The sequence below is a fragment of the Herpailurus yagouaroundi genome, unplaced genomic scaffold (assembly GCF_014898765.1).
Source record: "Herpailurus yagouaroundi ecotype Mexico unplaced genomic scaffold, PumYag 140, whole genome shotgun sequence".
In the NCBI taxonomy this organism is placed as follows: Eukaryota; Metazoa; Chordata; class Mammalia; order Carnivora; family Felidae; genus Herpailurus; species Herpailurus yagouaroundi.
The window spans coordinates 39,915,237-39,941,788 of record NW_024412395.1 but is presented as its reverse complement, the minus strand read 5'-3'; the positions used below and the strand labels follow the sequence as shown (position 1 = coordinate 39,941,788).

General features: G+C 40.8%; 1 pseudogene; it reads right to left on the bottom strand.

Moving 5' to 3' along the window:
• The window catches only part of LOC121030590 (mitochondrial carrier homolog 2-like), a 56,976-nt pseudogene extending 30,430 nt beyond the window's left edge, over positions 1–26,546 (bottom strand).
• Positions 26,547–26,552: the final 6 nt, after the last annotated feature.

The window sequence follows — 26,552 nt, the reverse complement described above, 5'->3', positions numbered from 1 at the left end:
TTCCCTGAGGATATCCAAATCCTACCCATTTTTAAATACATCATTCAAATCCCACTCTCTAAGAGTTAGGACTTTTGGTTCAAATGGCAGAAAATCCAAACCAAACTTCTGTGGGCACAAGATGGAAGTCTGACTTCAGAAGAATGGAAGAACTTGTCTCAGGGAAGCCAGGGATCCAAACAGTGCTACGAGGTCCACTCTGCCTTGGACTTATTCTCTTTTCTATGCATTTCTTTCTCGACTGAAGGGGCTGACACAAGGCCACAGAAAGCTCCAAAGTTACATCATTCTGTCTTATGCATCACCCACAAGAAAGAACTTTTCCCTCTCTCTTTCACTTATAATATCTAGGTGGGGAGGGGAGGAGGGAGGTTCATTGGCCTGCTTTGGATCAAGTGCCATTCCCTTGTTCAATCATTCTGGCCAGAAGGGTGGGATGCTACAGTAGCTGAGCCTGGGCATATGCCCACGTATAGCCAGATACTTGCTCCAGAGAAAGTTTGCATTGTGTTATAATCACATGGTACTGTGACTGGCAAACCCAGCAAAACCACTTGCAGGGGAGAAGATCAAGTACCCTGATGGGGTGCCTGGGTGGCTTAGTTGGTTAAGCATCTGACTCTTGGTTTTGGCTCAGGTCATGATCTCATGGTTTCGTGGGTTTGAGCCTGGCTTGGGATTCTCTCTCCCCCTCTTTCTCTGCTCCTTTCTGGCTGCTCTCTCTCTCTCTCTCTCTCTCTCACTCTCTCTCTCTCTTTCAAAAATAAATAAATGAACATTAAAAACATTAAAAAAAAAAAGAAAACAATATCAAGTTCCCTGAAGAAGGGATCTTAGGACCTACCACATGCCTTGTCCATGAAGCCCCCACTATTTCTCTAGCCTTCCTTCTCACCACTTCCAAACTTGTAGTGTATCTAAAGCATTTATCACTCAATTATCTTTGTGTTTCATGCTAAATTGTATTCTTCCCAAAGTTAAGAATCATGTCTTCACTTTCTGTGTATCCTTTGTAGCCCCTAACAGAGCTGAGCATGTAGGAGACGTCCAATAAATATATATTTATTCTTAGAACCTGTGGCCTGCTATTTCTTTCGTTTAAAAAAAATAATGTTTATTCATTTTTGGAGAGAGAGACAGAGCACTAACAGGGGAGGGGCAGAGATAGAGGGAGACACAGAATCTGAAGCAGGCTCCAGGCTCTGAGCTGTCAGTACAGAGCCCGATGCAGGGCTCGAACTCACAAACCATGAGATCATGACCTGAGCTGAAGTCGGACCCCTAACCAACTGAGCCATCCAGGTGCCCCTCTTTTGTTTTTTAAAAAAGATCTTATTTTCAAGTAATCTCTATACCCAATGTGGGGTTCGAACCCACAGCCCCAAGACCAAGAGCCTCATGCTCCACTGACTGAGCCAGCCAAGTGCCCCTGTAGCCTGCCTGCTATTTCTAATAGGAGCAGATCTTTTAAATCCATTCCCGTTGGCTTCAGCCACAGTTTTAACTCAGATTAGAATTCTGCAGCTATAATGAGATTCTGGAGATAACAACACTGCCAAAAACGTGTATAATGCATTGCAATTTAGGAAACACTCTCACATTCTATGATCCTTACAAGTGGATAGAAGGCAGGTGCTATCCCCATTTTATAGATGAAGGAACTGAGTCTCGGTGTAGTTGAGTGTCTCGCCCAAAGCAGACTGGCTGTTAAGTGGCAGAAACAGATAAACCACATTCTGACTGGGCTTTTGGGAACAAAGCTCTCTCTCAGCCCCTAGAGGAGGCTGAGTGTTGCAGAAAGTGTGACAGAAAGTGTGAAGAAGTGAGGCCTCTTCTAGAAACAGCACTCTGGGGGCTGTCCTCAAGAAGCTCTGATCACCTCTCATCACGTGAAGCGTCCATGAATGGACTGGCCTATGGAAACTCTACCTACTTTTGGGCACTCGCCGCCCGGAACATGTGTTTGAAGCCTGGAACTAAAGCATCTTTGTGGCCCTGGACGTTACTGAGGAGAGATTCAGCCCACATTTAAATGCCAGATGACAGAAGCAAGTGGCCAAGCAGTGCAGGCATTTTTGCCAAGTTGGAATGGGAGCAAGTGTGACTAAGCCAATGGGACTAGAGGTGGCAAACAATTCGTGTCTGGTTGGAACCAAGCACTGTGTTGGCGATAACACTTCCAGAACAAGCAAGGGTGACCATAAACCCGTGTTCCAAGGAGCCCTGCAAAGGAATGAGCTGCACACACTTCTGTTCTCTAACAGAAATTCACCGATGGGACCCATCTTTTAACCTCAGCAAGAACAGAAATGTCGGCAATGTCATCGCCAGCCTTCCCTGCTTCCTGCTGGCCCAGCAGAAGCTTGTAAAGGCAGAACTTCAGGGCCCAGACATCTTGTTTCTGTTGCTTTTGCCAGAGACTTGCTCCAGAGGAGGTTTGCATTGTGTTATAATCACATGGTTTGCAAAATGATAGTTAAGAGTCTGTTAGCATTTCCACCCCAAACCTCATATTTTCAGCTGCTCACAGTGACTCAAATATAAGAATTCTCTTTAGGCTGAAATTTGGCACACAGGGTCTCAGGCCCAGCTGGGGAGCAATTTCAACCTTTTTTGGGACCGGATTTCAATAACATCCATTTGGCTGTTTTTGAATAACAGCAGAAGCACAACAGAAGAGAAGTTAGCATTTTTATAGCAAAATGTTGCCATTATGTGACTCAAAAACTGGTGTGGGGGGTGGGGGGTTGGTGGGGGGGGGGAACCACCCTAGCAACTTTCAATAAACCCTGGCAAGTGACTAGCCTTTGGGTGGACTAAACATGTATACTATTTTCTTAAATCTATATTAAAAAACCCAACCGCTAGTCTGTTGTTCAGAGCAGAGGAGAGATTTTGTTTAATAACATATTGTGTTTTTGAAAAGCAAAGTTGACTCAGGAACAATGACACATAGCGGTGGATATTGAATTTCTACTACACCCACACTCCTTGGTACAACTGGGGCAGTGGCAGCTTTTAGGATGTAACTGCGTTCCCAAACGCAATGGGAAAAATTGCAAGGGGGGAGGGAACCGGGAGAGAAAGGCAACGCCACAACTTGCAAAGATATGAGGAATATTGCTAATGATCTAAAATCAGGGACCCAAGGTCTTATCTTTCTTTCTAGAAGGAAGAAGACTTCAGAATTGAGTCTTTTCTCTACCTCTCTCATTAATGACAATGCATGAAATCCCAAACAACAGATTCCAAAAAAGCAAATGATAACAAACTTATTTTTTAATGAACGGTTTCAGAAAAAAATAGAGGAAAGCATGGGTAATAAAATATGTACCCATGTACCCACCACTTGGTGCATAAAATGAAACATTGCACATACAATTGAACTCCCTTCTATGTATTAATCAGCATTTTTGATGATTTCCTTGTCTCTGTCTTTTTTAAATGTTTTATTTATTTATTTCCAGAGAGAGAGACAGAGAGAGAGAATGCAAGCAGGAGAGGGGCAGAAAGAGAGGGGGAGAAAGAGAGAGAGAGAAAGAGAGAGAGAGAATCCCAGGTGGGATCTGTGCTGTTAGTACAGAGCCCGCGGTGCTGGAACTCACGAACCATGAGATCATGACCTGAGCCAAAATCAAGAGTCCCACGCTTAACAGACTGAGCCACCCAGGCACTCCTCCTTGTCTCTTAGTGTAAAGGTTTATTATTGTTTTCTTTAAATAGGATGTTATATCTCCAGTTTGTATTTCACAGAAGTAATTATTTATGACCGCCCCTCCTCTTTCTTCTACATTATTAAACTTTATCTAAATTCTGTTTAAATTCATGTTCCCCTCCCCACCCGGAATGTTGTAGTTCCCACCACCGAATAGTAGTCACCTATAGCAATGTTGAGAACTTGAGCTGCAGAAGCACCTTTTTGGTTATAGTCAAATGATGACAATTTCATCAGCCTCTGCCAAAATAATGCCCAACATACTTAAAGAATTTTCTGGGGGCGCCTTGGTGGCGCAGTCGGTTAAGCGTCCGACTTCAGCCAGGTCACGATCTCGCGCTCCGTGAGTTCGAGCCCCGCGTCGGGCTCTGGGCTGATGGCTCAGAGCCTGGAGCCTGTTTCTGATTCTGTGTCTCCCTCTCTCTCTGCCCCTCCCCCCTTCATGCTCTGTCTCTCTCTGTCCCAAAAATGAATAAACGTTGAAGAAAAAAAAAAAAGAATTTTCTGGCTGTTCCGTTGTAGAAGTTGATGCCCAGAGCCTCTAAATTCCAGCTTTGTATGCTTTCTGCCTATCAAACTGCTTATTCTGGGGTTTAGGAAAACTGCCTCTTGACATGGCCATCAGCCCCAACCCTTCTGCGCTGATCACTGCCTTTGCAAATAGAAACCTTGACCCACAGTCGCCTTGATTCTGTGTGAGCCACCTCAGGTTCTCTCCTGATCTCCTAACCATGACCTTGAGAGAGCTTCTAACCAGACTAAAAATAAAATGGTCAATCCTGAGACTTAGAGATCCATTCGATCCAAGAAGTCTCAATGCAGCAGGCTGTAGAAATCTCTGTAGTTCCCTCTCCAGAAGCCATCCCTTATCACTTCCTGGATCTTAGACCCCAATTTTGTACAGCTGTCAGGTAGCCCTGTGCTTCAGGGAGGCAAGGCTCCTCTCCAGCCTCAGGGCAAGAAGTGGCACCACCACAGGGTGTAAGAATCTGGGCTCATTATTCCTTTATTTAGTAGTTGTGTGACTTCAGGTAAATTACAAAAGCTTTGTACGTTTCAGTTTGATTCTTCTTGTGAGAAAGGGTTATAGCTGACATGCTGGGTTTGACAGAATTCAATAAAAACAAACTTTGTCTAGAAACTTGTTAGTGTTATCGAGTCACTGAACTAACCAATCATAGAACATAAGCTCCCTGAAGACAGAGATTTTTGTCTGCTTTGTTTGTTCAAACGTCTCCAGCACCTAAAACAGTACCAGGCACTGTTGAATATTGGTTGAATTGAATTGTCTTGAATCTCAGATTCGCCAAATTTCAGACATTCCCTTTTGTTATACAAGATAACAAATATCCTCTTACTTATAGCCCAAAGCAACTTAATACTCAGATACCTTGTCTCCAGATAGTACCATCCTTTTCTGGGAACTGCTTCCTCACACCTAAACAAACATGGATATGATGGGAGCAAAGTTAATGCAGGGCGACCCTATGGTCACAGTTAATTCATTCAGGAATAAGTACCTGACCGAAACTCAGCCCTTACTAGGGAATTTGGAATTAGACTAAGAGAGTCAAGCTTCATCTGGCTGCTTTTTGAAAATGGAAGAAATGTGAACTTGTGGCCTTTTGGTGGTGTATTTCCTGTGAATACTCATGAGCACCAGAAATAGGTTAGGAGTCAGAAAGAGGGGAGAATGAAGCAGATCGATGGAGACGCAAAGACAAAAGAGTGTTTAAGTGTGGTTCCAGTTGTTTATGAGAACCACTCATATGCCAGTTCTTGGATCTGGGAAACACATGTATATTCTTGTAATGAAGTCTCCTCTTCCCTTGGGCTGTGTTGAGTTCTGCTCATTGCAAAAAAAAAAAAAAAAAAAAAAAGACACTAAGTGTTTTTTGTTCATTATAGCTATGAAAACTGTGCAAACTGTACCTTACTTCCTATAACATATATGTACCCATGAAAAGCAAAAGTTTAAAGTAGAAACACTGAGGGAAAACTATAACTCAAAACATAATCATAAACCTTTGGAAACTTACAGCAAGAATAAGCTATATGAGGCCAGTTGTCCCAAGTCTATTTTTAAGCCATCTTTTACAGCCCTTCCGATCCAATCCTCATTTGTCCAGACAAACATGGTGATCAGTTGAATATTTTCCAAGGTTTATAATGCCATGCTTCCCTATCACCCCCTGGTTTTTCCATGAGGTACGTTCCATAACTAGAAACCCTTTCTACTCTAGCTGTTTAGTGCTTAACTCCTGTAATGTGCTCTTTTTTTGTTAGCTTCAAATAACTTTATGGTTTGGCTTCTATTTTCTTGGAGGCTTCAATGTACAATCAAGAACTATCTCTACCAACCTGAAACCATTGCTGGGTTCCATGTTGATTTTTTAATTTTTTTGCTGGACCATAAGGACCATCTGGTCTACAGCCATAGCTCTGTTTGCCATTTTTGCAGCTGCCTGCACATCTGTATGTTCTGATGCACCTTTTTATTGTCTGCTTTCCATTGCATGTTGTCAAAGTCCTAGGGACTGCATCTGTTTGAATTTTATTTGTAGGCTGTGAGCATAAAGCAGTGTGTGGTTTGGAACATAGAAAAGATTCTTCTAAACAAACTGGATTCATGGAGTCATGATGAACGGAAAGAACAAGAAAGATTTGAGCCCAGGAATAGGGACTGGATTCATATTCAACTCCAAGGTAAGAATGCTTATTTTAAATGTTCCTACACTGAGCTACCTTCTTAGTGCATTGAGCTGAGACCTACTCATGTGATGGTTATTTCCTTGTAAATACTTATTATTTAGTTGAATAATCCTTTCACTCTTTCTCTCTCCCTCTCTCTTCACACATAGACATACATAGACACACACACACACACACACACACATACACACACACACACACACACACACACACACACACACGTGTGTGTGTGTTCATTTGAAAAATCAGGCCTTAGGGCTGGATCTATACTTGGCCAACATCTTCAAGGTCACTGATGTTACCTCTTGCTTCTGCTGTGTGGGAGCCAACGAGAGTGAGTCATCAGGGTGAATAATGCCTGTGTAATACTACCAGATTGTGTTTGTCTCCACTTCAAAACTCTCAGCTTTAACAGAGTAGTATTTCTCCATCCCGCCCACCCAAACAGCAGTCTGGGGCTGAAAGGCAACAGTTAGATGAACAGTAGTGTTATTTCCATTGGATGGACTATGCCTTCCACCCCCTAGACCCCCCAAAACTGCAGGACCTCTTGTGGAAGTTCTTAGGCCAAATTCTACACAGATTTTGCTGGCTGGAGATCACATCCCACCCCCTTTGTTTCTCTTTTTTCTTTCCTTCTTTCCTCATTCCCTCCCTCCTTACCTCTTTCTTTCTTTCTTTCTTTCTTTCTTTCTTTCTTTCTTTCTTTCTTTCTCTCTCTCTCTCTCTCTCTTTCTTTCTTTTCTTTCTTTTCTTCCTTCCTTCTTTTCCTCCTTCCTTCCCTTTCTTTCTTTTCCTTTCCTCTCTTCTTTCTTTTCTTCCTTCCTTCCCTTCCTTTCTTTTCTTTCTTTCTTTCTTTCTTTCTTTCTTTCTTTCTTTCTTTCTCTTTCTTTCTTTCTCTCTTTTTCTCTTTCTCTCTTTCTCTCTTTCTTTCTTTCTTTCCCTTTACCCATTTACTTTTTTCCATCCGAAAGAGTATGACTGGGTTTGTAAAAGAAAAAGAAAAAAAGAAAGAGAAAGGTTTTATATCCTAGAATCTATTCCCGTTTCCACAGCATCCTCATGACTCCTCTTGTAAGGGCTCATTATTTTAAAAGTCATGTTTATTTGGTGGAACCACAATGCCGTGGCCATGATGGAAAGAATAATGTCAGAATCACCATTACAGAGCACCTAACCATGGTGCCAGATATTTTATACATATGTTTTTTTAAATCCTCACAACCAAAGTAAGCCTTATTATCTTTTTCAGACATGAGTAAAGTAAGGTTCGGGGATGTTGAATAACTTGCCCAAGGTCACAGCCAGTAAACAGAAAAATGGGATATATCTAACTTGATATGAGGCCAAGATCCATGCTTTCTTGTTCAGCAGCTTGGGTGAGAAGGGAGACATTAACTAGTATAGAATTCCTAATTTGTCCATGCTCTTCTTTCTAGATACCAATTTATGGAATAACTTGAAAAAGTATAATTTTCTTTCATCCTTCCTACGTTACTTCAGCCCAACATACCTCCTTGTGGTTGCTGATGGTATTTGAGTGTATCTTTCCTATACTAGTGAATAGGAAGCGTTAGACATTTTGCCAGCCCTTATTCATGTCCTACATGTGCTAATCAAAGTTCCTCTAGACCTCCAAGGTAATGAATGATATAATTAATCATACAAACTGGGACAATTTTGATAATGCAAAGAAGTGCTATTAATAACAATGCTGGGCAACTCAGGGCTGCCCCAGGCAAACTGGGATGCATGGCCACCTTCTTAGGATAAACTATAACCAAGCTAATATCTCCTATGCACAAAGAGAGTATGAATAGTCCAGCCTTAACTAAACACCACACAAAATAAGAGAACAGAAGCCAAAGCTACTAGATCCAAACCTCTGCCTCGCAAGCAATTGCTGCATTTTTGAGCCTGGCTGTGGGTGGTGGGAGAGGAAAGGCAGCTGGAAATGACTCAAAATTTGCATGATCACTGTTCCTATTTCTTCAGAAGGTGGCTCTCCAACTTTAGCGTGCTCAGGAATCACCATCGTTTTTATTCAAAATGAGGATCCCATAGCTTAAAAAGTTGAAAATATAGTGTGGAGTGGGCCTAGGAAACCATATTTTAATACTCTCCCATAGAGATTTTGACATAGGTAATTTACGAACTGCCCTGGGGATGAAGAATGTTCTATGACATAAAGTCTTTGCATACGTACTTTGCAAAGACAGGCATGATTTCAGAGGAAGTCCCTGTAGGACTTAACACAACTGTTACATGACGATTTGTTCACAAATACCATCTCTATGACCTGAGTCACCATCTGAATAAAATATGTCAATGACATTTACCTTATACTTACTTTCAACGTAGATTCCCAGGGATACATGTGTATGTATATATGTACATACATTAAAAATAGATATATTTTTTTCTCTGTATCTTTATTTTGAATTCAAGGAAAAGAGAAAGCATGTTTTATGTTTTCTGATAATCACAGCAAAATATTTGCTGTGTATTGAATGATGATCTTGCACTAGGAATTTATATACCTTTCTTCAAACACAAAAACCCTCAAAAGTAAGACATGCTGTCTCTGTCTTATAGGGGATGGGTCCCAGGCTCAGAGAAGTTAGGGGACTTGCTGAAGGTCTCATAGCTAGTAACTGGCAGACGTGCCCTTCGAAACCAGATCAGCTGCCTCCCCCTGGAAACATGTAGAGAACTCCTAAGCACCCTGTGAGTACCAAAAACAAAAAACAAAAAACAACAACAAAAAAAAACACTTGCTGGAAGCTACATCAGGCATGTAAGCTAGTATGACCTTTCTAGAAGAGTAATTCCTAGACACAGAGAAGACCTGAGTGGTGACTTTGAGGAAGGCGGAGGCAATTCATTGATATAAAAAGGCAGGGGTAAAGCCAATTATCGGCTAACGTTTGGGACGCTTGGGGGGTATTGCTAACCATCCTTCAGGCTGGCCTTTGGATTTATTTCTCTTTTGCTGGCTGTGCCGCTGCTATGCTCTTTATTCATATTTTCAAGGAAACACAAGTAAAGTGACTGTTCTCTAATTGCGCTCCCTTGCTGCAGTCTGCCCGCTCCTTCTGAGCACCGCGGGCTGGTTCCATACGCGGCTCGCATCGTGTGCAAGGGCTGGTGGCAGCTGCAAGTTGGTGTGTGACACATTGAGTAGTCATATTTCTCTTCTCTGTGGCCCTCCAAAGCCCTTTCCAACATAACTTTCCCCCATCTGTTCTCGTTTGCACTGCATAATAGGGGACAGGTTTTGGAACTTGGGATTCAAAAAACAACATTAAGAGAAAATAAAAATGAGATGGAATTTCAGTAGAAAGAAACTCACGGGCTCCCCCCCGCCCCGAGTCTTCAGTTATTGGGATCATTACCAGAGTATTAAATCGATCAAGTTTGTACTTTAGCCTAGTTGGTCCTCTTTATGTGGTGGTGGGGAAGTGTGAGAGCATTTAGAAATCTCTCTGAACTGTCTGCAGAGCAATAAGAAAGACAGCATGGCCAAGTCATTAGCAGATACGGTATTGCCCAGGACCTGACTTAAAGTTTTTCCACATTTGCTTAGAATCTCTAATAAGTTACGTTAATTGCTTCATGCCTCAGCTTCCTTCTCTATAAAATGGAATGTGTGATGTGAATTTTAGAATACTTAGAAACAGGGTTTTCCAAAGTGCCATGGGCCCACCTCTGTGCGTGCAGTGAATGGTTTGGAAACTATACAAACATCTTTAAATTTTAAAAGAAAGAAATTTCTTCTAATATACATTAGGGGAAAAAACCCTGCAAATAGCACAACATACCCATGATTTCCCAGATATTTTTTCATAGGATGAGCCTAAAGTAGGCATTTAAGTTTCAAAAATGAAAAATTTAAAGAAGAACATTCAGTAAGGAATAATAGAAGTGAATATGGCAGGGGTGCCTGGGTGGCTCGGTTGGTTAAGCATCAGACTTCGGCTCAGGTCAGGATCTGACGGTCCATGAGTTCAAGCCCTGCATCAGGCTCTGTGCTGACAGCTCAGAGCCTGGAGCCTGCTTTGGATTCTTGTCTCCCTCCCTCTCTGCCCCTCCCCTGCTCACACTCTGTCTCTGTCTCTGTCTCTCTTTCTGTCTCTCAAAAATAAACATTAAAAAAATTTTTTTTAAATAAAATGAAAGTGAATATGAAAAAACAAAAGCAGAAGTACAAGAATGGTGCCTTAGAAAGCAACTGTAGCAGAGCAGTGGTTCTTTAATTCTTTCTTTATGGTTTCCTGGAAAAGCCTGGCTGTATGAGCCTCAGGGTCCCCATGTTGGATGAATCATATCCCTTGGGTCCCTGCTTTTACTATCACCATCCACCTAGTGGGGGCTTATCATCATTTTGAGATCACAGCCCTCTTTGAGAATCTGGAGAAATTTATGGATTTCCCCAGGAAAATGTATATTCTTATATATAAACAAACGCCTGCTTATAATTTGTGGGTTTTCAGGGCCACTTAGAGTTTATCTTGTGGACTCCTGGAGATCTCAAGTTCATATATTCAAGGTTGTGTCCATTTGCTTGGCAATCCCATTCTTTGCTTTCTTAAGTTCATAGGTCGGCATTTGAGCCTCTAAGCTACACCTACATTTCTGCAAGGAACAGCATCTTCCTTCACTGTCTGCCCAGGGCAAAACCACGCAGGCTGCTACCAGGACTCATGTAGGTAGTACACAGAATACCCACTCTCTTCCCTCTCCCCACCATCCCCCCCTTTAAAGTCAGAAATACTACAAAAACGTCTGCAGTTGAGGTCTCTTGTGTTTTGTCCACCTCCCTTCCCTGCTCCTACAATGTGGTGTCTGTGAGTGCTGACATTTCCAGTGTGGCCATCACTGACTGGCCTCGAGCAAGGCGCTTGCCCCAAGTCAGACAAATAAGTGTCTTTCCAGTTTCCTTCAGAACTTGGAAAGAGATGCGCATGATAGGACACCCAGGAGAGGGTCCTTATTTGTTAATTGCGAAGAGAAGAATGCCAGGTACAGAGAAGTGGCCTATAAATGTTTAAAAACGATTTTGTTAATGTTTATTTATTTTTGAGAGAGAGAGACAGAGCAGGAGCAGGGGAGGGGCAGAGAGACAGGGAGTCACAGAATCCGAAGCAGGCTCCAGGCTCTGAGCTGTCAGCACAGAGCCCAATGTGGGGCTCGAACCCACAAACTGAGAGATCATGATCTGAGCCAAAGACTCATGCTGAGCCTCCCAGGTGTCCCAAAATAGTTTTGATGATACTGATTCCTTCAGCAGACCCCTTTGGAGATGAAAATGTAATCATTGCCTTAACTGCCACTGTGATTTTTCCACCCTTTCCCCCAAATACCCAGTGATTTGTAAGAAAGGTGGAGATGGTATTAATAAGAAGAGTAATGGAAACCCATTGCACTTACTGACCATATCGAGGGACCACCCTACCCCACACTGTATGTGTACTGTCGTCTAATATCTTCGGCTCCCTCATGAGACAGGTAATATTATCTTCTCTACTTTGCAGACAAGGAAATGAAGTTTATGGATCAGAAAGGGCTAAAACCGGTCCACTGAACCAGGCCTGCCTCACTCCAGACCTAGCAATTTTTTTCTTCTAAACTTTGAACTTTTTCCTGTTCAAAGTAGTGAAATACCTTTTCCCTGCCTTTCTGTTGTTTCCATTCCCACTCACCCACCACTGTCGTCAAGAATTTTTGTCCAGTTGTACTAGCCAATATACATGGCTATTTCTCCTTTTTAACTCAAATGATAGCATGTAATTCAATTTCCTGAACTTTGCTTCCCCACCCCCCTCCCACTTAACCACTATATTGAGAAGCTCAATCATATCAATACATTCAGAACTTCGTTATTTTGTTTTAAAAGCTTCATGGTGTTCCACTGTAAGAATGTATCATAATTTAGGGACCCTGTCCTATCCATAAACATTTAGGTTGTTGGGGTGCCTGGGTAGCTCAGTTGGTTGAGCGTCTGACTTCAGCTCAGGTCATGATCTCGCGGTTCATGGGTCGAGCCCCACATCAGGTTCTGTGCTGACAGCTCAGAGCCTGCAGCCTGTTTCGGATTCTATGTCTCCCTCCCTCTCTGCCCCTCCCTTGCTCACTCTCTGTCTCTCTCTGTTTCAAAAATAAACAAACATTAAAAAAAATAAAAAAAAATACATTTAGGTTGTTTTCAACCTTTTACTTTTGCATGTAACACTGCAATGAAAACTTTGTACATACATCATTTCACAGGTGGGTGAGGATATGTGCAGGAAATTAGGAATCTAGAATGGAATTGAAGATCATAGGATAGGTGCATTTGTAATTTTGCAATATAATGTCAAATTACCCTCCACAGACCTTATACCAACTTCCAATTTGACCCTAATGAATGAGGGTAACTTTCAGCATTGTCCATATTTCAAGTATTTTTTTTTCTATTCCCACACCTGTAAGTTTCACCTTCTCTAAAATGTCTCAAATTGTTTTATTAAAAAGAAGCACATAAAATTTATGCCCAGTTTCTGCAACCTGGTTGCATACGCACAGGTAGAATTTTTTCTGTTGTACATTTTCACCTACTTTGCTTAGAGCTCCCCCTAACTTCCATCGGAAGCTCAGAGGATACATAGTTTAAAGACTGGGATACCCTCAGTAAGTCAGTGGTGCATAACCACTCCATCAGCAGACGGTTGATCTCCAGGCCATTCACCACTAAGCCTTTCCATAAGGTTTCCAAAAACATCTTCCTCCTCCCTATGCCCAACCCTCCCTCCCCTCTGTTCACCGTCAGGCACACCGCACAGACCCCCTGCCTTCGACCTTCCTAAGAGTTTGTACCCATTACATCTTTGCACCACCCCATTCTATTTATTCTTCACATTCTTTGGGAGGTTAATGACTTTGTGGAAATCTAAAACGGTCCCTCCTCAGGAAGTGGTAAAAGTCTCTTGGAATAACAGGAACAAGTCTTGAAAGAGCTCTTGAATTCATCAGCATTTTCAATTAATTAAAAATCCCAAAGAAGTAATGATATGCACAAAATTCAAGAGGCTATAATGAGCAGTGACCAAAACCTGATAATATGGATACTGTTATTTAAGTATGAACAATTCCAAATATCAAATGGGGGAACAGAAGCACCCTCCCTCCGTCTCTTTTTCACAAATTCACGTCCCTTCTCCTTTAAGTGATTTTTGGATATCCATTATTTAGGAAAGAAGATGAACCAGAAGCAGTAGCCTCTTTGTAGAAATAAGGCTTTGTCTTCACGGGAACTCAAGTTCAGTTCAGAAACTTTCAGACATGGTTTTAAAGGCTTTTGTGAGTCAACTGTAATGAATCACACAAAAGGGACCTTTATTAATAAGCATATTCTGTTCATTATAGAGAAATGAAAGCCTCAGAATAATCCACCAAATGTTTAAAGAGAAAACAAAAAACAATGTGGTAAACATATCAGGACTTGATGAGCTGTCTAGGTAATTGGTTGTTTCTGTGCACCTGGTTCCAAAGACAATATTTAATGTGTAATCTGTTTCATTTTGCTTGGGGAAGTAAGTGTAACTCTACCCCCTGGATCACATCTGCATTAAAATTAGGGGAGGCAGAGTCTTGTTTCAGTGAGTGGAAATTTATGCACATGAGTTGTCTTTTACATGGAGACAGCAATTATACCCCTAGAAATGCAGTCTGTGGGAGAAAATGACATATTCAACGCTGGGGAACAAAAGCCTAATGCTAAGGGGACATTAACAAGGTTGGGAACCCCCTTCCAACAATTAACATGATCATTTACAAAATCTGCAATCTATAAAATTATTTTAAAAACATGTTTTTTCAAAACAATGTGGTTTTTTTCCTCCTTCTTTCTAAAAAAAAAAAAAAAAAGACTCAGCAGCAACCATGCAGAATCTATTCCACTGTAACAAGTAATATTTTAAAATCTCTTCAGATATATTTAAGGATTGAAATAAACAAACCCCACAAAGTGGTAGGTGACCCCTGTTTTAACAGCCTAATAAGGAAGGAGGGGAAAATGTAGCCAAGAATTTTTCATTTTTATGTGAGGAAGTTGTGGTGGTTGAAAGCAACAATTCCTAATCAGAATTCTAGAACACAGGAAGAATGCATGGAGCATATGCAAATAAAAGTCTGTAATAGCTAAAACTGGCTTTAAAGAAATGATTTGTTGGTTGACTTGTTAAAAAGGACAAAGCCAGAGCTGCTGAAATGGATTTAAGTTTTTGTTTTTTCTTTCCATCTTCTCTGGAGGCTGTAAGAAATGAGTGAGGAGTTTTTTTCTGCTCTCAATTCCACCATGTCCCCTCTACCTCCATGCTTCTTGGGAACATACAAAGTGTCGATGACCACACTTTATTTCACGTCCTAATCATATCATCAACAGAAAAATATATCCCTGCTTGACGAAAATAGGCTATAGTAAGTCAATTTGTTTTTGAGGTTTTCTACGTCTTTAGTGCTTGAGTCTACTTTTTGGTCTGTGTGTCTGTGCGATTTTGTTGGAGTAGTTTTGCTTCCCATTCCCAGTGAAAGCAGTAGCACTTTTCATTGGTCCGCTATGAGATTTTTTGTTTTGTTTTGTTTTTTGGACAACCTGAGTCTCTGAATTAGTTTTGGCATTTTTTCAGAAAGCAACAGTTATAGAGTAACTTTAATGGGCCAGGCCTTAGGGAAAAGCAAGCTGCAAATTCTAAGTCCTGACTAACTTTTGGAAAATACTGGGGATTTTAAATGTCAGCAAATGTGGCAGAAGTAGAGTTTAAAAACGTTTCTAATGTTTTCTGAACCACCAGAACGCTAAAGACAGAGATGGTGTAAAACTGTGGGATAGCAACATGGGATATGGGGAAGGTGTGATAGAATGGGATTAGGAGATTCCACTCTGTATTGATTCACTACCTCTTCTGGGGGGATTCATTATTTAAGCCTGCATCTCTTCAACAGAAAGTAAAATGGAGAAGCCCATTGAGCTGATCTTATCAACAAATTGATGGCGTCACCACCACCACTACCAACAAAACGGAGTGGAGTTGGGGGGAGGATGGAAGGATGAATTGCTCTCAAAATTAAAGGAGACTTTATAAAACGCCAAACAGCCAAATGATAAAAAGTCATTGTCTGCATTCTGATCTGATAAAAGACTTCTCTGAGAAAGTCGATGCAATTAGAATCGCAACTGGGAATTGAATGTACCAAGTAATCATTAATTTTGTTAGGTTTGATAATGGCATTATGGCTGGGTAAGAAAATGCCCATATGTTTTAGACATGCTTGCTGAAATGCATAGGAATGGAATGCCATGGTGGCTAAAGTTTACTTTCAAATAATTTGCAAAAGCTAAGGTGGGGGGCGATGTGTGCAGGCTAATCTTGATCATTGCTCACCCAGGTGCTAGGTATATGGGGTTTATTATCCTATTTTTTCTCTTTCTGATTATTCTGTTTATTCTGATTATTTTCTGTTTGAAAATTTTCACTAAAAAGAAACACCCATATCATGAAATCTTAAAAAAAGGAAAAAGAAACCTGGAAGCTGTATTAAATCATTTCTAAATTTTCTTCAAAATAGAAAACCCCATCATTGTATTTCAAAGACTGAATAGTGATGGCTGTCAAAATATAAAGCCATTTTGAGGGGCTTCTGGGTGGCTCAGTTGGTTGAGCATCTGACTTCAGCTCAGGGCATCATCTCATGGTTAGTGAATTCGAGCCCTGCATCGGGGTCTGTGCTGACAGCTCAGAGCCTGGAGCCTGCTTCAAATTCTGTGTCTCCCTCTCTCTCTGCCCCCCCCCCCCTGCTCGTGTTCTGTCTCTCTCTCTCTCACTCTCTCTAAAAAATAAGTAAACATTAAAAAAATAAAAACAAAATATAAAGCTATTTTGATTTTCAAAATCAAGTAATATCAAATTAAGGCTATGTTCTGGTTATTACATTTTATCGATGCCTGATATATCAGTGAAAACCAAGAAGTAGACAATTCACAGTGGAAGAACTTCTGATGAACAGAACAAATTTGTCACCAAATCTACACTTGATTTGTCAACAGGAAACCCTGACCTTTAGCAGCGGCAGAGTAAGCCTGGGTAAATGAAAAGCTCATCTCAGCTCTACATGAGGTTGTGGTATGTTCACCCAGATCAATAAATTGCCTTTTTCCTCTCTCTCACTTTTTTTTTGTAATCAAATACATTATATGGCCATTTTCTATCCATGAATAATCACTCTCATCAACACTTTTTCCTTGGTGTTTGTGTATTTCTTTTGTTTTCCAAGGTCCATTCCATTATCGAGCGATTCAGATGTTTTCATATTTTGCAACTCCAGTTTCTTAGATGCAATCAGTAGAACATCTTTAGCTATTTATTATTTTTATTTATTTAGTTTTAACTTTATTTATTTAGTCTTGAGAGAGAGCGAGAGCAAGCAAGTGTGGGGTAGGTGCAGAGAGAAAGAGGGAGAGAGAAGATCCCAGGCAGCCTCTGCATTGTCAGTGCAGAGCCCCATGCGGGGCTCGACCTCATAACTATGAGATTCTAGCCTGAGTTGAAATTAGGCGAAATCAAGAGTGGGGCGCTTAACTGACCGAGCCACCCCGGTGCCCCTGTTTAGCTGTTTAAAGAGTAAGACGTTTACTTCCTTTCTTCCAGATAGGATCTCTGTTAGAAACTGGAGAGTCTGATAACCTTTAGCGCTCTGTTTGGAGCATCAAGAGGACTGAGTTAGACTTAAACTTCAGACTGTTCATTGGTGTCACCACTCATGCTTGTTGGAGAGAAAAGTGAAGTGAGATGTAGGTGTATCTTCTACACCCTGGTGCTGTTTGATCCAGCATTGATGTCATTATCCCTTATAGGGACTGATGAATTTGGTTGAACACAACCTATATGGCTACTTGGGAAAATCAAAGCTTATTAATGCCGTTTTTATATTATTGGTAGTGAATATATTCTGGGGAGCTTTAGAATGAAATTGGCAAACAACCATTTTATCAAAATGTAAGGAACTTCACAGACTGGTCCCTACCTCATCCCTAGCAATCTCTTTAGTACGCTAGAAATGTAGAGTCCCCCTAAAGAAAGGTAGCCAGTCCCACTGCAAAGATGTGGGAAATAATGACTGGAAACCAAGTTAATCTTTAGAAGTTATTAATAGATTGGAATGTCTACGTGCTCAGTGCTCAGCAGGAAAGAAAAAGGAAAGCTCTCTATATTCTTATCAATAAAAATGACGCTAACATTCCAATGGAACAATAGGTAAAGGGCATTAACTGAAAAGAAAATTGGAAAAATACAAACAGTTGATGTATTTATGAGCAAGGTGCTAACTCATTAGCAATCAAATAAGTGCAAATGAAAACAGAATTTTTTTAAATTTCCAAATTGGCAAGTATAATAGAGAGGGTCGTAACAGAGACAGTAAGGGGTGTGGTGAGTGGGACAAGCCCCTGGAAACAGTTCAAACCACCTAGCAATTGGAAATACGACCTAGATTCTTACTTTTAGGAAACTATCCTAAGAAAACAATGCAATGCTGTCAAACATGATACCTTCGGGGGTTTAAATCAATCCAAAAATCATACTCTCAGAGAATATCTAATAACCTAGGAAAATGTTCGTAATATAATGAAGAAGAGCAAGGAAAACAATGCGTATTTATGTATAATATAATGTATATCCACAGAAAAGATAAAAAGAAAATTGTCCAAAATATATCTGTTTATATTAGAAATAGTAAAATTAAGTAATTTTACTTTCTTTGAAATACTTTTCTGTATTTTCTCTCTGGGTTTTTATAGCGAATATGGCATTATTTTAATTTTTTTTCTTTTTTTTTGTTCTTTTAAATTAAAAAAAATTTTTTTTAAATTATTTCTTTATTTATTTTTGAGACAGAGAGACACAGAGCATGAGCAGGGGAGGGGCAGAGAGACAGGGAGACACAGAATCTGAAACAGGCTCCAGGCTCCGAGCTGTCAACACAGAGCCTGACACGGGGCTTGAACTCACGGACTGTGAGATCATGACCTGAACTGAAGTCGGTCAACCGACTGAGCCACCCAGGCGCCCCTATTTTAATTTTTTTCTAATAGATTTATTTATTTTTATTACAAAATAACAATCACTGCAAAATGTTTTGGAAATACGACACAAGAGTAAAAAGTGTACATAGGGTTTCTTTTGGGGGTGATAAAAATGTTTTAAAATTGATTGTAGTGATATTTGCACAGCTCTGTGAATATACTAAAAACCATTGAATTGTACACTTTAAGTGAGTGAACTGAATGGTATGTGAATTGTATCTCAATGAAGTTGCTGTAAAAAATAAAAAGTGAAAGATCCCTTGTATTGCTACCATCCCAAGATGGCTACTGCCAGCATCTTGGTGCATAGCCTTATAGTCTCCTTTCTGTGCATCATACATACTTCCTTAAAGAATGAAAATCAGATCATACAATGCATACCATTTGAAAAAATATTTTTAATTATAACATGTATAACTTTACAAACAAAAAGTATAATCAAACCAAAGGATGATTAGGACAACCAAGTTCCAGTTCCAGCCTTCCTTCAAGGAGCCATGAGAACTTGAGGAATCACAGGATTTTTCAGGAACAAACTTTTTCTTTTTTAAATTTATTTTGAGAGAGAGCATGATTGGGGGAGGATCGGAGAGAGATGGAGAGACAGAATCCCAAGCAGGTCCTGCACGGTCAACATGAGAGCCGACTGGGGGGCTTGAACTGACAAACCATGAGATCATGGCCTGAGCTGAAACTAAGAGTCTGATGCTTAACAGACTGAGCCACCCAGGAGCCCACCCCCTTTTTAAAATATAAGTTCTATGCCCAACGTGGGGCTTGAACTCACGATCCCAAGATCAAGAACGAAGAGGTGAATGCTCTATCAACTGAACCAGCCAGGTCCCCCGCAGGGACAAACTTTTTTATATGTAAGAGACAGAACTGGGACTAGATGAGATCTTGGTTCCTTCCAATTTTAGATTCTACGAGTCTCTGCTTCCCTGCGTGGGGGCACAATAACAGAAATTTGGTATAATAGCTTTGTTATAATAGCAAAGTATTTATCAAGATATGCTGTTATATTGATAAATACGGGAGCAAAGGATAGACGAGTGTATGGCATGCTACTATCCCTGTTAAAGCAAATGGGAATATGGGTATAATTTCATATGCCTACCACGTTTCTATAAGGATATAGAGAAGCTGGCATGAGGGGAGGGAAGTGGCTAGCTGAGAAGCTGGTAGTTCTGGAATTTATTTTTCACTATACAATATATCCTTTTGCACACATGCATATTTTGTATTTCTTTTTTAAACAAAATAATCATCTGGGAAATCTTGCTAATGGAAGAACATACATATCTTGGTTGTAATGATAAGTGATGTTAATTAAGCAAGCTTGTCACTCAGTCCCTTGCTTAGCCCCTTTTAGTCCCTTCCTTTGCACATTTCTTCTGAGACCTGCATGACTGGGCCAGGCCGCCTCAGTCCTCTCTAAGGCCGTTTGTCCACGTGGTCCTTTGATTCCTATCACCCTGGCTTCTGTCAATTCCTGGAAGTCTTAAGCTCTTCGCCCCCAGAAATGTCAAGTGCAGCATCTGCAACTTCAGATAATAAGCTTCTTTAGGACTTCCAACTCAAGTTGTATAATTTCAAAACAGAGAGACCTCCAAAATGCAACCCATCCCTTACTTTGCACCTGAGGAGAAGTGAGCCTCTACAGTCTGAAGTTATCTGCCTGAGGTCACATAGCTAGTTCTCTGCTATATGTAATTAACCTTAGCAGCTGATCTCTGGAGTTTCATTAAACAAAAGTAGGTTAATAAAAAGGAAGCCTTTAGATTTTAGATATTGGTAGAGTGGGGCTACACTAGGACTTGGAAAATTAATTTGATTTCTTATCCATGAAAATGTCTTCATGATGCCAATGCTCAGAGGGACCAATCAGGCAAAAGAATGTTCCCTAAAAATGAAAAGCCTCTGTGATGTTGGATTCTACCAAGAACCACACAATTATATTTGAAATATATTTGTTTAATTTGAGGAAGAAATTAATTTGATAGTCCTGAGGGCATTCATCCACAGGACTAGCTTTTAAAATCCACATCTCTGCCACATAGCTAAATTAACCGTAGTTAAGTAAATTAGAAACTCAAGCAGCTTCAGAATGTGAGCAAGACCACGGACAGTCCTGATGAGCATCTAGCCCTCAAGGTTACAAGGAAATGGGTCACAGACTGAGATGCAGGCAAAGGATGAGATAAGGCTGAGCCCTCCGGGAAATGATTTTCTGAAAGAAATGCACCTTCCTGCAGAGCACAGAAAATGCCAAATTTGAATTCCATTCTCTACACCCTACCTCCCACTTCGCAAGTATAAATTCATATGTAACTTTCACCAGTTAGGTTTTGTTCCATGATTGCCAGACTCTTTTAAAATATGTGCATTTCCACTTTTATTTTAATTAATTAATGAATTAATTTTTCAGTAAGCTCCAGGCCCAAGTGGGGCTTGAACTATCAAGAGTCTCATGCTCTATTGACTGAGCAGTCAGGCACCCTGCATTTCTCCTTTTATAATGTGTTTTTTAATTTCTGCTTATAAAAGTAATATGTTATAGAGAGGGTGGAACCCATAGACCTGTGTAAAGAAGAACATAAAAGTCAAACATATCCATGATGCAAAGATAGTTACTGTACATCATGGAATATTTTCCTCTAGTTTTTCACCTTTAAGGATATGTGAACATGAGAGATTCATGTGTTTATAAGGATTATGGAACCAAAATATAACCTTTATCATCCATTTTTTTCAGTTTGCGCTTTATTGTTGGCATTTCCAAAATTAGTAGATGATTATCATTTTATACAAATCTTTGCGTGATTGATGATTATTTTCATAGCATAAGTTCCTGACATGGGAATAAAGTGTCAGAGGGTAGAAATATGTTTAAGGGGTTTGATACATATCACCTACTAATTATCTTCAAGAAAGTTTTCCAGTTTACTCTCTCCGCAACAACTGAGCATCCTTTATAAAGTCAGTCTTACCAATAGGGAATATGTTCATTTGCTGAAAAATTATCTGGAATATTTTATCTCAGTTTTGTTTATATTATCTTTCCTTGAATCTTTAAACTTTTTCCCTAATATTCACACATAATAATTTTGTTTTTGTCTATTCATAACATCTGACCAGCTTTCTATTAAAGGGTGCATTTTGTTGATTCATAAGTTTGTTTTTTTTTTAATATATTAACGATTTTAACCCTTTGAGTATAGGTTGTAGGTAGCTTTACTACTTGGCTTTTCCCCTTCTTTTATTTGTTTCCTAAGAAAAAATTTAGGGAAAAATTTTTACAAAGTCAAGTCAACCAGTCTACGGCCATACCACCCTGAACGTGCCTGATCTCACCTGATCTCAGAAGCTAAGCAGGGTCGGGTCTGGTTAGTACTTAGTACTTGGATGGGAGACAAAGTCAAGTCAGCCAATCTTATTTATAGCTTTTACGTACAAAGTCCTTTTCCCATCCGAAGATGCGCATCTACCTATATTTGCTTTGAGTTAACTTACAGTTAAAAAAAATAGTTAATTCTTATTCCCTCTGGACATATTTTCAGGAACGGTGTGAGAGGGAGCACTAACAGTTTACTTTCCTGGTGCCTCAACACTGCTGAATGAATAATCTTTCCTTTCTGCAATGGTTTTGTAATGCCTCTTTTATCACATGGTCAGCCCATAGTTGTCTGCTAGTTTGCATGTAACCTGCTGTGCTCAGAGTGTCTGGATTAACTTTCCCAGTGGGAAGCAGCTGTAGGCAGCTTGAGGACTCCCTGAGCGGCAAACACAGTTCCCTGAATAGGGTGGGTGGCCAAAAAGGTCTTGTATGAAATGAACAATTAATGAGTCATTCATACACCTGGGAAAGTTTAACTGGAAGATAAACAAGTGTCTGTCCTGACTGGTTAAATGTTTACCTTTTGGAGAAAGGGTGCCACGACTGATACGATTTCTAGTGACCCCAACAGGTTATGATTTTCCCTTCTATCCCCCTACTGTTCTGATCCAGTTACTTCCATCTTTGGAAAGCAATAATGGTTTCTTATGGGCCTTAGGATTAGGAATAAATTCCGTATCATTGTCATTCAATAAATTCATCATTTTCCAAGGAGAGTTATGACGCAGCTGGGTCACGGTTTCTCATAATTTGAGTCCTATAAAGGACACCTTTAAAAAGAAAACAATCTCCACAGACCTTCAGTGACGTCTTAAATTATATTTATAAACGTATCGTTTCGATAAACTACATATTCTTATAGGTACATGGCAAAACACGGGTAGTGGGATCATGGCTACATGATATTCATATGACCCAGAATATGCATATTAACATGATATTAATTTCTTTTAAAAATATCATCAACTGAAGCAAAACCACAAATTCCATGGATTTAATTTTTTTATTTTATTAAAAAAAATTTTTTTTTCAACGTTTATTTATTTTTGGGACAGAGAGAGACAGAGCATGAACGGGGGAGGGGCAGAGAGAGAGGGAGACACAGAATCGGAAACAGGCTCCAGGCTCTGAGCCATCAGCCCAGAGCCCGACGCGGGGCTCGAACTCACAGACCGCGAGATCGTGACCTGGCTGAAGTCGGACGCCAACCGACTGCGCCACCCAGGCGCCCCACAAATTCCATGGGTTTTACAGAAAACTCGGAGATCCCTGGAGTAGGAGTCCCACTTCCAGTCTAACAAAACAGAAATTGCTTTCCAATAAGCCACATCCAACCCTCAAAGTCTGCCCTCTTTTTAAGCAGTTTGGATGCCTACCTTGTCTTCAATGCTCAACTTAAGTGTGAATAATCACTAAACTGGATGTGAACTAATCTCCATATGCTTATAACCATTACAGAACTGTAAAACCAAAATGAAATACGAACAAAGCTATAAAACCAATGTTTCAAATAACTTTATTTAATGAGACAGATGATATTGTCTTGCTGAACAAAAATGTCTGCTCACCTTGTAAACACAGTACTGATGTGTGCTAGGAACAGGGTTTTTGTTGTTGTTGTTGTTGTTGTTGTTGTTGGTTCTACATGCCCATACTGAGTGAACAGACTTATCAGAATTAGTTTATTTCTTCAACCATTAATCTTTATTTTTTATTTCAAGAAATCTTTAGAAACTAAACAGCAGCTTATCAGCCCATCAGGATTTTCAACAACAACACCAGCTCTAAACATCCAAACATTCTAAAGAACTTGCTTCTGGAAGCTGATATGTACAACTAAGCTGATATTTGCTTTATAGGTTTTAATAAACCACGTTCTCTATACCACTATGAAAGGAGAACTATTTCGGTACCAAAGAGAAATGGCTTCAGGATGAAAGAAAAATCACTCAAAGTAGTTACTTAAATATTTTAAATGAAAAAATTTCTAAATATCACAATTTATATTCTATATCACTTACAATCTGAGTGCAGAGAGGCTGTGCGGTAAGTCCAAGAGCTTAATTGTAACAGGGACACTTGCTGCAAAATTTTATGGAACAAATTCTCCAAATTTTATAGGAAAATATTATATAGGACTCTTAGGTTGCTCAAGACTCTGTTTCCTAATAGTTTTTGAAAGCTGTTGACTTTTAGAAATGAACATGTTGATCTGGGTGTAAAGGAGGAGGATATGCAGAAAACAGAAGAGATGCCAATTCACAATGCAGCAGGCAATTAATTAACAAGAGTCGTGCTCCTTGAAACATATGATGGAAGAGATCTAAGAATCTTGGAATAACAGAAGATGTATTTCTTTCAAGTTACTTTACTTGTGTGATTTCTCCACCAGAGTTAAATCAATGGATTAGATGTTGGGGTAAGGCACTAGTTCCCAATCGGGGGCAATTTTGCTTCCAGGGGACATTTAGCAAGGTCTGGAGGCATGTTTAATTAAATGTTAAACAGTGGGGAGGTGGCGCCTGGGTGGCTCAGTCAGTTAAGTGTCCGGCTTCAGCTCAGGTCATGATATCATGGTTCGTGAGTTCAAGCCCCATGTTGGGCTCTGTGCTGACAGCTCAGACCCTGGAGCTTGCTTCGGATTCTGTGTCTCCCTCTCTCTCTGCCCCTCCCCTGCACCTGCTCTGTCTCTCTCTCTCTCTCAAAAATAAATAAACATTAACCAAAAAAGTAAAAACTATGTCACAGCTGTGGAGAGAAGGCATCCTCTTTGCATCTAATGGATAGAGGTCAAGGATGCTGCAAAACATTTTACAATGCACAGGACACACCCCACAGCAATTATCCAGCCAAAGATGTCAATAGTACCTAGGTTGAGCAACTCTGGATTAAGGTATCCAAAGGCAAAGGACTGTATCTGGGCTGTATCCTTGTGTGGCTAGGGCTTGTGTGACGGGCTATACCCTTGCGTATCTATCCTCCTGCTTCACACACACACATGCACATGTACACACATGTGCAAGCATCAATTTATTGTTACAAGGCCACAAGAACTACCTTGAATCCTCCCAGATAGTCTCCTGGAATACAAGTTAGTCACAGGAAGGTTGAGTTACAGGGTTTTGCATTGAGCCAGTCACACAAGACCACTACTGAAGGAACACATAAAATGAACAGTTAAAAGCATAGCAGGATTCATTAGTTCATTTATTCACTTATTCAGCAAACTTTTGCTGGGCACCCACATGTGCCACTCTGCTAGGCATGATGATGATACACAGTGAACACCACCAAACCTGGCCCCTGCCCTCATGGAGCTTACAGCCTATGGGAGACTACAAAGGCCACCAAGAAGAGGCCAGTAAAATGAGAGCTCCAGAAACGTACCCAGTTGAGGAACATTCACACAGCACCTTGAGAAGCTTTTATGTAAGTGTAATTTCATTTGAATCACACAACAAACCTGGAAACAGGCTTTATTCCCTTCATAGAGGTTAAATACATGCCCAAGGTCACACAGTTTATAAATGGCAGAGCTTCAGTTAAGTGACACAGAGGTCCCTGTTCTAATGTTCTACAGAGTAGGTATGCATATAGGCACTTTTGCTTGATTGACCTGGAATTTCCACTCCTGATTCTCACCAGGCATACAGGTATTATCTTTCCCTTTATGAAAAAATGCCCCCCCTTTTCTACATCTTTTTGCTTATGTAATAATACCTGGGTATGATTTTCTAGATGTTTCACGTATATATGCCTTGCGTTCCTAATTGGATTGTAAACTGACCTGCAGGGACCAGATCTTCCATTTCCTTTGCAACCTTTGCAGTACTGCAGTCACCCAATAAATGCCTGCTGCATGAATGAACCTGTAGAGATAAAAATACTTTATGGTATCCCCATTTATTGGTTTCATGCTTTTATTTTGCTTTGTGATAGGACTGTACATTATAAGCTTCCAGAGGGCAGAGGAAATGGCTTGGTGCTTTCCTTACACTCAGCAGGCACCATGCAAAATTTGATCCTCGCATGCCTTTTTGATGCTCTGGATAATATTAGAACACTGGAGTGTTTTTGTGTATCTAAGGACCGAGGTTGTCAGCCTCTCTGCGGCGGGGAATGTTCCTTCCTTTCCACAGTAAGCTCCCCTGGCGCCTAGGACAGGGCTAGATGACTGCAGAAGCCCCCTCCCCCGCACGCTCCCTCCTCCCCCTCTCCCCCCTTAGTTTTATCGGTAAGGAGGCCGACTGCAAAAATGGTAAGCTCTTGCATAACCCCAGACCTTGCAAGGAAATGAGCAAAGTGGAAGGGGATTTGAAGGCAGGTCAGAAATGGCCTGGATGAGAACACTGAGGCTTCTCTCTGACCTGCAGGACCCCAGCCGGGCGCCGCCCGCAGTCGAAGGGCCCGGGAGGCAGCCCTCCCGCGCCTCCCGCCCCTCGCGCCCCCGGGAGCTGTCCAGACGGCCCCGCCCGCGCCTACCTGGGCACTCACCCGCGCCGCGCGGCCTCTCCTCCTCCCACCCCGGCCGCGGGAGCCCGGCTCGGGCCTGCCCCGCCGCCGCCCCGCCTCTGAGAAGCCCCGCGGGCGGCAGCGCTCGCAGCCTCCTC